We start from the raw sequence: 12008 nt of genomic DNA on the forward strand, positions 1-12008 counted from the left end.
ATAAATAACTTGAAATTCTTCCGCACAGGAAGTTTATCTCTTCTCCCTCATTTATTTTCTTGTTCATTCAGCCATTTATATCAGTATGGACTCATGGATATTCACTTTTTTACTATGTGTTCTAATGTAGCACTTCTTTATTTTGTTGTCTAAATTGTTCTAGCTTTCACCATTGGGAACTCTTCAGCTCATTCCTGTGTTCCTTGAAGAAACCCCATCACTGTGGTTAGCTCTGTTTGTTTGAGCTGTCCTTATTCTATGTCACTACAAGATGCTCCAGGCTCATCTTATATATTTCCTGCCCCAGTCCTAGAAAGTCTTTTCTCCAAGAAGCCCTGGTTCCTATCATTAGTACTGGAAACCAAGATCTGAGCTTATAAATTTGTTTTGAAAAAAACTTTAAAGTCTTTTCAGGTTGACAAGTTACTAGCAACACCTACATTGCTTAGATGATTTTATCTTTATTAAAGAAATACATTTTTTAGGATGAGTGGAGAAGCTGGAAAATAGTTCTTTGGATGATAAGAAGTAAAATGTTACTAAAGACCTGAAGTAATGTCTTAATTTCATTTTAATATATTCAAACAAGTATTTGAGAAGTCAGGTAAGTATTGAGGAAAAGAAGGTGTCTGAGAAATAGTGTGTATTAGAAAAGCATAGTATTATTGATTGACCGACTGATTTTACTAATACATTGTTGGTCTGGGAAGTATTTGAAAGAAATATTAAAACACATTTCTTTTGATATTTTTTCTAAGCAAGCTCTACACCTAACGTGGAGCTCAAACTCATAACCCTGAGATGAAAAGTCGCATGCTTCACTGACTAAGCCAGCCAGGCATCACTGAAACACATATATTTAATCAAAGGTAAATCCTGAACCTTCCATAGGGTGAAGAAGTGATAGTTTGATTCCTAAATTCTAGTCTTTTGATGGCACCACCAGGATTTTTATAGGTTAGACTGAAGAGTCCCAAGCTGGATGGAAAAGGAATAGGACACTCTTATTGGATTGAGAAGACATTCATTTGACTTTATCATATATGTGAGCCAGGGACGTAGGAGTCTGCTTAACCCTTTTACTGGTCATATAACCACAGACAAATTATTTGGCCTCTCTAGACTCATAACCACATCTGCAGAAATGTAGGAACAAAAATATCTACCTCTGTGAGGATTAAAAATAAAAATAAAATGCACGACAAGATTGTCAAAATACATAGCATAAAATACACACTAATAGAAATGCTTTGGTTATCTTTCAATGAATGAAGACAGGCCTTTCATCCCGCTGGCCTCCAGGTATACTAGAGCATCATAATAAGTACTATTGTCCCTGAGCATCATTGGTAGATTTCAGCATAATCCAGATGAACGCCAACCCCCTAATTTTTATCCATTAACGGAGTCCCTTTTAGATGGAAAGAGGTGGGGACTAAGGGGAGTGAATATTAGAAAAATCACATTCTATAGTCTGGTCAAAACATTTCTAAAATCAGGAATCTGACTTAAAGGTCTGCTGGGTATTAACTTAGTGCCCTTTTTTCTTCCTCTTCAGAGGTAGAATAGATTCTCAAGATAAGTTTATTGCTTTCACTTGCCTAATACAATATCCCTAGAGACACATTTTCACAGTCTGGAAGCAGACCCATTACTGCACTGCAGTGAATTGGGGGGGGGGGGTGGAAAAAAGAAGGGAGGCTCTTTGTCACTAACTGTCTGATTGATTCCAAATGCCCATGGTGTACTGCTGTTAGGGTTCCAGGATGTGTTCATTTAGAAGATGATTATGTTCTTTATGACAAAGGTAATTTTAGTTTGAATTCTACAATAAAGCATTTATGCAATCCCATCCCTCCTCGAAACCACCTTAGCTGAGAAGTCTTACTGTGTTAAGAACCACAAGACTGGTGAAGAAACAATGTCTTTAATATTTAATAATAGGAAGGCTGTAGCTTTTAAGCACACACTGTCATCCTCTCTAAACACAGGCACTATAACCCAGGAGACCAAATAACACATAGCTGCCAGTTTCTCTCCTTTTCTTTGTAGAGTATTTCTGTGAAAGTGTCCCTGCCATAACCCTCCCTCTAAGACACTGCCCAGAAATAAGGTGGAGTGGAAGGAGCATGGTCTAGGAGTAATAGAGCTAATCTACATTCTAGGGACACCCTAACCATGCAATTTGGGTAAATTACTTCTCTTGATATGGTTTTATAATTTTGAAAGGCTATACTCTGGACTAGAACCCCAAACTAATAACCACTCCCACCAAATCCAGTCCTGTTTTCAACCTACCACCCTACCAATATTTTATCACTACTTAAATTTCTTGCTCCTTCATCCAGAACACTGCATTTTTTTTCCCTCTTCATAGTTCTGGTCAGGCACACACAGTATTATAGTTATTTATATATGACAAGGACATTCTTTACCTGCCTTGGTATTTCTACCATCTTGTGTAATACCTAATATATTTTAAGTGGACAATTTTTGCTTTGATTTGATTTTGATTACCCTTATGCTTTTAACTCTTTCCTCAATTTTTTTGAAGTTAAAATTTGTGTTTACTCCCACCAAGAATGCAATATGCGTTGTGGCTCTCCATACACACTTGCCATGCTTGAGGTTCTATCGTTAATCTTCAGCCATTTTGTCAATGTGTTGCTTGAGTGACTCTTGTTTCTCCAGGTCACAGTATGGGAATCTGGAGAGGGCATGCAGTCATGTCCATGAGAGTAGCAATTATTATGAAAACACTCACAGGATTGGAGTACCCCACCAGAAGAAATGCTTAGACTTCAAGCCATCCTCTCCCTAAATCCCCCCTTTGCCCCTGGCTGAATCAGTCTAGACTTATGACTTCTTATTGGCCATTACAATTGCCCAGTTGTATCTGTTGATACCACATCTTTCTGGCTTCAAGGAGATTTAATTATCAGTTATTATACTAAGGTTTCTCATCACCTTCATTGCCAGTATGGACCCAGTGTCAGAGGGCTCTTTGCTGCTGTGTGGCCCCCACCACCTTAACACACACAGATACATAGACACACAGACACACACACACACACACACACACTGGCTGTGTTCTCAATTAGAAGGGTCCTCTACCACCAGTATTATGGCTCTTAAAATTAAAAGCTTACTTTCCCAATTTTATGCATACTTTACCCTCCTACAGGCACATAGGTCAGCTCTCTCAGGACAAGTTAGATTTGTGGATGCCATCTGATACTTCACCCCCAGCTGGTATCCCTTTTTAGTACCCAAGCATGGAACCTGGGTCCATCCATTATTCCCTACTTCAAAGCGTGTCAACTGCCTTCCTCAGGACCCTCACTTATCCAGAGGATACGTGCTAACATTCATGTTTGAGCCTTAAATCCAAGATCCAAGGATGAGGCCATAGGTCCAATGTCCTTGCAGTTTCTTTCCCTGCAGCTCATTAGGCTCTTATTCAAAAGATTCTCTGCCTAGGCATGAGTAAATTCTAGAGCCAGGTGTGTGTCTCTGTTCCTCAACCCCACACCCTCCAAAACATTCTCTGTGAGTTTTTTACCTTCCCTAAATCACCTGACCAAAAAATGGCACAGTACACATTTTCAAAACTCGAGCTCTGACTTGCGGTTACATTTTCTTCAGAGAATATTTTTAAAAGGTTTTAAGCTATTTAGATGCAACCTGAGATGACAACATTTCTTCCATGGTTTTAAAAAATACTTACACAATTTTCATCTCAATTCTAAAATCAGAATTCTCATGCTGGGTAACTTTAAAGATATACAGGCTATTTCTGCCATTTTCTCTGAAGCAAATTTCTCTCCTTTTCCCACCCTCCAACCATCCATCAGTCCTTGACCTCAGTCCATTTCTGAATCAGAGATTTCAGTGATCTTGTTCCAAAAGTCAGGGAAAGGGAAAACACTGAGAAGCCAGAGCAATCTGAATGGGGAACATATAACACGTCATTGCAGTTACGGCTTCTTGCTAATGCTGGAAGAAAATCTCAGTCAGATATGAAAAACTAGTCAGTTAAGTACAGGTCCCATTACCACTCTCACTCCCGTCTTTCAAGCACATTTTGGGAAATGTTCTCTAACTGTTTTCTGTTCCTCTCCCTCCATTTTCAGTGACACAAAAATGCATAGATCCTGACCCTAACTAACAGCACTGTACACCAAATATAGCAGTCTCTCTTTCTGCCTCACTAGGTATGAAGAAGGGAAGAGATGGCTGGTACACCAAATGGCTCTTCAGTGCATACCGAACCACCTCCCTGGAGAAGGAGAGTGGAAAATTAATATGGATGTTATACTTTTAACTATATACAAATATTTATGGACGTAACAGGCATCTCTGCCACCACAGTGCTATTTGAAAGCAAACCCACCCTTTTCCAAGACACTGACTGCAACATTTTTCAACATTGGGTGTTAGCCAGCTTCTCTGGTGTTTGTTTGTTTTTTTTTTTTTCCTTGAGTTTGGGCTCAACTGCATAGATTATACATGGTTATATGCAGCCAAATCTGATTATTCATGGTAATTATGTTCTATTAAGTTGCCAGGAACTCCGAAGTAGTGAATACTGAACCATTGCTCATAGGGGAAAGACAGGATTAGGTTCCTGCAAGCCTCTGGTCACAACATTTTTTAATGTAATCTCTACACCTAGTGTGTGGATTAAACTCATGACCCTAAGAACAAGAGGCGCATGCTCTACTGACTGTACCAGCCAGGCGCCCCTGGTCACATTTTTGTCAACTGACGAGTACAGAACCTTGTTGTTTGTGTGTTTGATTTAAAGGCACTCATTTCATACACATTGTTGATCCATTAGCATTGAGCTTATGGCCAGCAGCACTGTAACCTAGAACTCATGGCTAAGCGCAACTCATTTCATACACCTATCTCCTCTGTAAGGCACATCACAGCTCTCTTGCACTTGGGAACACTGCACAGCACTAAAGCACTATGCTTGGGGGCTATTTTCAAAAGCAAAAATCACCACCAAAAAGCACAAAAAGCACAAAAATCTGAAGAAGATGGCACTAGGCACTAAATAAACTGCGAAAATACTTGTTTACAGTATGAGAGCTGAAACAAGAAGCTAGAGAGTCGCTTTGTTTGACCTTGGCTGAGAACGTGAGTTTCGGGTGGCTCAAATTGTTCACCAGTATGCACATGTCCACAAAGGACCACAAAAGTGTTGCAAGTATCATTTGAGGGGTTACAAGTAAATTTGAGTGAGTAAGCCAACTTGCAGATATGTAATTTGTGAATAGGGAGGATTAACTCTATACCAATTTTCTAAGTGTGAGCCTATAATGTTCAATCAAGTACATCTAAGGATTCAGTATCTTTTGTATCACTCTTTGAGGAAGGGAGAATGTGAGCAAACAAAAGCCAGCTAGCTCATGAGAAAAAGTATATAGTTTTACTGCTATCAGTAGCGAAGGAAGAAAAACCCAGACCTACCATGACTAATAATAAAGGTTTGTATTTCAATTCAAACCTCACAGACTTAAAATTTAGCTTATTTATTAATTTCCCCCAGTCTGCAAAATACAGGTGAACTAAAGTGACCACTGAAAGATGAGTGGTCTCTAATCTGTCATAATAATGATAATATTTAATGGTGGCTTATTATAGGCCAAGAATTATTGTGCTGATCACTGTAATCATTTAATCTGTACAATGGTCCTGCGAGACAAGTTTTACCATCCCCATTCTACATTAGAGGAATCTGCTCCTTAGAGACATGCAAAAATTTTATGACCCCATACCATTAGTAAACAAAATATCCAGGATTCAAACCAACTTTTTTCTGATTCCAAAGGCTTACACTTTTTTTTGTTGTTTTGTTGTCCTCCTTTTTGTAAGGTTTCACTTTTATTCCAGTTATCATACAGTTTAATATTAGCTTCATTTGTACCATGTGATGATTCAACACTACATGTACCATGTAGTGATTCCATACAACACCAAGTGTTCATCATGACAAGTGCACTCCTTAATCCCCATCACCTATTTCACCCATCCCCCCAACCCTCTTCCCCTCTAGTAACTGTTCCCTTGTTCTCTATAGTTAAGATCTGTTCTATAGTTTTCCTCTCTCTCTTTTTATCCTTTTGCTCATTAGTATTGCTTCTTAAATTCCACATATGAGTTGAGATCATATGGTATTTGTGTTCTCTGACTGGCTTATTTCACTTAGCATCATACTCTCTAGCCCCATTCAGTCACTGCAAATGCCAAGACTTCATATTTTTAATAGCGAAGTAATATCCAGTCTATACTACCTCTACATTTTTTTCTCTTTTTCCCTCACATCTAGGGTTAGGGTTTGGGATAGAGTCAGGGAAAGGGTGAGGGCTAGGATTTGGGACAGGGTGAGGGTATGTACCTTGCATACTGCCTATCCGAGACCTCTCCATAGGGTTTTGGTTAGGGTTAGGGGTTAGGAATAGTGTCAGGGTTTGTGTTAGGATTATGGTATGAACCTGGTCTCCTGCAGTTCAAGGACCTCTCTAGAGACTAAAACCCTAGACTTCTGCTTGGGTGTGATTAGACATGGCATCCATTTAGCAAGCTGAAGCAAGGAGTGGATTTAAAACTTTAAATACTTTTTGATTAGATGTTCAATTGCTCCTTCTGTATTTATCACTACCTTCACACCTATTTTCAGAAATACTACCAATTTTTAAAGGTTTGGGATTTTCTCCAGAATAACTCAGCTGCTTCTCAGCTTCTCTTATCATGTGTTCAGGAACCCACTTTCTCAAATCTTGTGTTAAGTTTGGCATTACAGTGAAGGTTAAGTTTAGGGGGAGGATATGTGCCTAGTATCTTGTAGGACAGAAACCTCACCACAGGGTTAGTTTTATGATTAAAGTTAGGAAAAGGGTTACTGTTAGGTGTTCCATTTACGGGTTAGTGGTAGTATTAGGGTTTGGGTGAGGGTGAGGGTTAGGGCTACTGTATGTACAAAGTGTCCTATATAGCTCAGAGACCTTTCCAGAGAAGAAAATCCCGACTTAAATAGGTGAGAACAGACATGGTAGCCATTCACTGAGCTGAGGCATAGAAGGGACTGGGTGCTCTAAATACTTTTTAAGTAGGTATATATTTGTTCTTTCCACCTTTTCCCTCAAAACTTATACCTTAGGGGTGCCTGGGTGGCAGTCAGTTAAGCTTCTGACTCTTGGTTTTGGCTCAGGTCATGATCTCAGGGTGGTGGGATTGGGCCCTGTATTGGGCTCCATGCTCGATGCCTTTCCCCTGCTCTCTCTCTAAAGTAAATAAATAAATCTTTGCTTTTATTTATTTATTTTGAAGATTTTATTTATTTATTAGAAAGAGAGAGAGCAAGCATGGGTGGTGGGGAGGGGTTAGAGGGAGAGGGAGAAGAGGAGTCCCTGACGTGGGGATCCATCCCAGGACCTGGAGATCATGACCTGAGCCAAAGGCAGACACTTAACTGACTTAGCCACCCAAGTGGCCCAATAAATAAATCTTTAAAAAAAACTTATGCTTTAAACCAGTGTTCTCAATGTCAGCATGATCTAGGAACATGTTAGAAATGCATGCAAATTATCAGGCACAACTCTGAATCTACTGCATTGGAAACTCTGGAGGTGAGGCTCAGAAATCCATGTTTTAAAAAAGCCCACAAGGAAATTCCAATACATGAGAAAGTTTGAGAACCAATACTTTTAACCACTATTTAATATATATATATATATATATATATATATATATATATATATATATCGAATTATGCTAATTACTTACAATTAGCATATATTATTAAAACAGTTTAAAATATAAAATAAAAATAGATATAATACATTTTAACAGATCTATTGAAATGGAATTAGCATGATAAACTGAACATATTTAACATGCATAATTTGAAGAGTTTTGACATGCATATAATACCATGAAAATACTACCACAATCAAGACGGTCAACACTCAGTTTCCTCATGCTTCATGGTAATCTCACCTTCCACAGATGCCCACCTCCCTCTCCTTAAGCAATCATTCACCTGCTTTCTATCATTACAGGTTAGCTTGCATTATTATGCATTTGCATGTTTTATGCCTTTCATTGCAGAGTAGTATTTTATTTCCCAATTTGCTTCTCTATTCACCATTGATGGACATTTTAGTTGTCTCTGCTTTTCAGCTATTACAAGTAACACTGCTATAAACATTTGTGTACAAGTCTACCTATGAGTGTGTGCTTTCTTTTCTCTTGGCTGGATCACATGGTCGGTGTATGCTTAACTTTTCAAGAAATTACCATTTTCCAAAATAGTAGTACTACTTTACATTCCTACCAGCAATTATGAGAATTCCAGCTGCTCTACGTTCTTACCAACACTCAACATGGTTAGTTGTTTGTTGTTTGTTTTTAAAATTCTAGCCATTCTAACATGTTCGTGCCAGTATCTAACTGTAGTAGTATGTGCTTCACTAAGAGTAATGACAGCGATCATCTTTTCATTTGCTTATTTGCCACTGGCATATTTTCTTTGATAAAATGTTGGTTCAGACTGTGCTCACTCTTATAAATAATTTTAGATTTACAGAAGAGTTGTAAAGATAGTACAGAGAGTCCTTATATACCTTTTGCTGAGCTTGCCCTAATATTAACATCTTATATAACCATAACACGTTTATCAAAAGTTACAAATTTAATAGTGGCATAATACTAGTAACCAAATGGTTGACTTTATTCAGATTTCCCTAGTTCTTCCACTAATGTCCCTTCACTTTTCCAGAATCCAATCCAAGATACCTCATTGCAGTTGGCATACCTCATTATTCTCCTCTGACCAGTAGCTGTTTCTCTGTCCTTCCTGGATTTTATGACATGGCACTTCTGAGAACAGGTCATGCATTTTGTAGAATGTTCCTTGATTTGGGTCTGATATTTTCTCATTATGAGATCTGATCAGGGTTACAGGTTTGGGAAAAGAATACTAGTGATATAGAGCACTCTTCTCATCACATGATGTCAGGATACCTGACATCAAGGGAATAATCCCTGGTGTTGTTAACCTAGACCACTTGACTAAGGTGTTGTCTGCAAGATCTCTCCTCCATTGAGTTACTACTCTTTTTTCCTTTTCTATACTTCATTAGTTAGAAGCAAGTTACTAGGTCCAGCCCACACCCAAGCTGAGGGGAACTGAGCTCTGTCTCATGAAGAGAATAACTAAGACTGTGTGTGGCCAGTGACACCTGGGTGGCTCAGTCAGTTAAAAAACTGCCTCCGGTTCAGGTCATAATCTCAAATTCTTGGGATCAAGCCCTGAGTCAGGCCCCCCTGCTCAGCTTGTCCTTCTGCCCCTCCTCCACCCTGCTCATTTGCTCACTCTGTCTCTAATAAATAAATAAAATCTTTAAAAAAATGTGTGTGGCCATATGTAAAAACAAATAATTAATAAATATAATTCATTTTATGCAATAATTTAATAAATAATAAATACTGGGGGGGGAGACATGTGAAGATATTTGAGTATTTTATTTGTCTTCAAAGACTCACCCACGAACTTTAGCCTTCATTAGGGGCTCTTCTTAACAGCAAATTTTTAGTAATGGTGATTTTCTATTTGCCTCATTCCTTCTACATATATTATTCAGAATTCTTCAGTAATGAAGACTTGTCTCTTCTTCTCCATTTATTTATATCACTGAAATCATGTACATTTATTTTATTCTTTAGGTTATAATCCAATACTATGTTATTTATTTTGTTGCTCAAATTGTTCCAGATTTGGTCCATCTTTCAGATTGGCTCTTGTGTCTCTTTGCTTTGCTTTTGTTTGTTGGTTGGCTGGTTTTGTGAGTACTCCCTTACTTTCTAACACAAGATTAGCTCCAACATTAGCTCATATTTTTCCTGCCCCAACCTTAGTATCATCGATTTCTCCAAGATGCCTTGGTTTCTTTGAATGAGAATATGTTATTTAGAAACCAAGATCAGGGCACTGAGGATGCTCATTTTATTGCTGCAGTGCCATTGTTACTAGGCCTTTTTAGTACACAGAGCTAGAAAATGTATGTATGTGCGCTGGCCCATGTATATATACACAAAAAAAGTTATTTCTATATTTAAATTTACATATGGGTATAAAAATACAAGTTCAAACTGTTATCTCCAACTCTAATCAAAAACCGCATGGTTCATTCTCACCTCCCACTTTTGGCTATTTGGAGCTTCTCTGGCAGTGAGAAACTTAGGTCCCATCATCTCTGATGTATTAACTTATTTGTTTAACTCTAGTATATGCACAACATAGCTTCAAAATAGTACACTCCTATGTGAAACACATTTACCACTAGAGTACAGTATTTATGTACAGTTCTTTTTGTTTTTAGCCTTACAATGCCCGATCAGAACAATCTCAGCTGCTATTTTAGTCCTCACATAGAGTAGTGTTCACTCTTTGTGTTGCATGTTTCTTTGGGGTTTGACACATACGGAGTCCTATCCACTACCACAGTACCATAGGGAACAATTACATCACCTAAAAATTCCCTTGTGCTTGCTCATTTTTTAATTACTTTTCTTGTTTCCTATTACTGTGCTTTGAGAGTATATTTTGGATTCAAGTCCTTTAATGATATGTGCCTTGAATACATTTTCTCCCAATCTGTCATCTGCCTTTTCATTCTCTTAACAGTGTCTTTCTAAAAGTAGAAGACTTTAATTTGGATGGAGTTTAGTTTAACAATGGTTTCTTTTATGGGTCATGCTTGTGATACCAGATTTAAGGGATCATTGCCTAAACCAAGGTCATGAAGATTTTCTCCAATGTTTCTTCTAGATGTCTTATAGTTTGGAGTTTCGCATTTAGGTCCTATGATCCATTTTAAACTAATTTTTGAACATGGCAAGAAATACAGGCAGACGTTCTTTAGCAGATATTATGAGAGCACCCCATTCCTTCAGCACCATTTGTTCAAAGAGTACATTTTCTCCACTGAATTACCTCTATCTTTTTCAAAAATTAGTTGTCAAAACAGGTGTGGGCCTAAGTATGAATTTGCTCTTCTCTTCCACTGATCTATTTGTGTATCTGGACACCAGTACCACACCATCTTGACTACCAGAGCTTTACAATAAACCCTTGAAATGAAGTAGTGTTAGCTCTTTCATTGTTTTCTTCTTTCTCAGAGTGGTTTTGTCGATTCTAAATTCTTTGCATTTCCATATAAATTTTAGGATTAGCTTGTGCACTAGGATGTTGATAGGGATAACACTGAACCTAAAGATTATTTTGGAGAGCATTGAAATATTACTATGGAGTCTTCCCATGTATAACCAAACAATATTCCTCCATTTATTTGGATCTCCTTTAATTTCTCTCAGTAACATTTTGTAGTTTGGGGTATATATGTCTCACACAACATTGGCAGGTTTACTCCTAAATATTTAACAGCTAAATATTTAGCAGCTATTAGAAATGATATTATTTTTAAAATTCAAAGCTGATTATCCATTGCCAGCATAGAAATACAATGGATTCATATATATTGAGCTTATAGCCTACTAAACTTGTTAAATGCACTTACTACTTCTAGTAGCTTTTTTGTAGATTCCACTGGATTTTCTACATAGATGATTATGTCTTCTGTGAATAATGTTTCAGTTCATATATATCTATAACTATATCTATATCTATATATACATCTCTTTTATTTCTGTTTCCTATCTAATTGAGCAGCCTAAATACTTCAGTGCAGTTTTAAATAAAATGGCAAGAGAAAACACTGTCTTTTGCCTGCTGGTAAGAGAATTCAGTTATTTCACCATTAAGAATGTTAGCTCTAGGTTTTTCATAGTTGCCCTTTATCAGGTCCAAGCCCTTTCTATTCTTAATTTTCTGAGATTTTAACAGGAATGGACATTTGATTCTGTTACATGCTTTTACTATGTCTATCTACATGCCTTCTAATTTTTCACATTATTAATATGTGGATTCTTTCGATTAT

The sequence above is a fragment of the Mustela lutreola genome, chromosome X, assembly GCF_030435805.1.
Source record: "Mustela lutreola isolate mMusLut2 chromosome X, mMusLut2.pri, whole genome shotgun sequence".
NCBI classification, from domain to species: Eukaryota; Metazoa; Chordata; class Mammalia; order Carnivora; family Mustelidae; genus Mustela; species Mustela lutreola.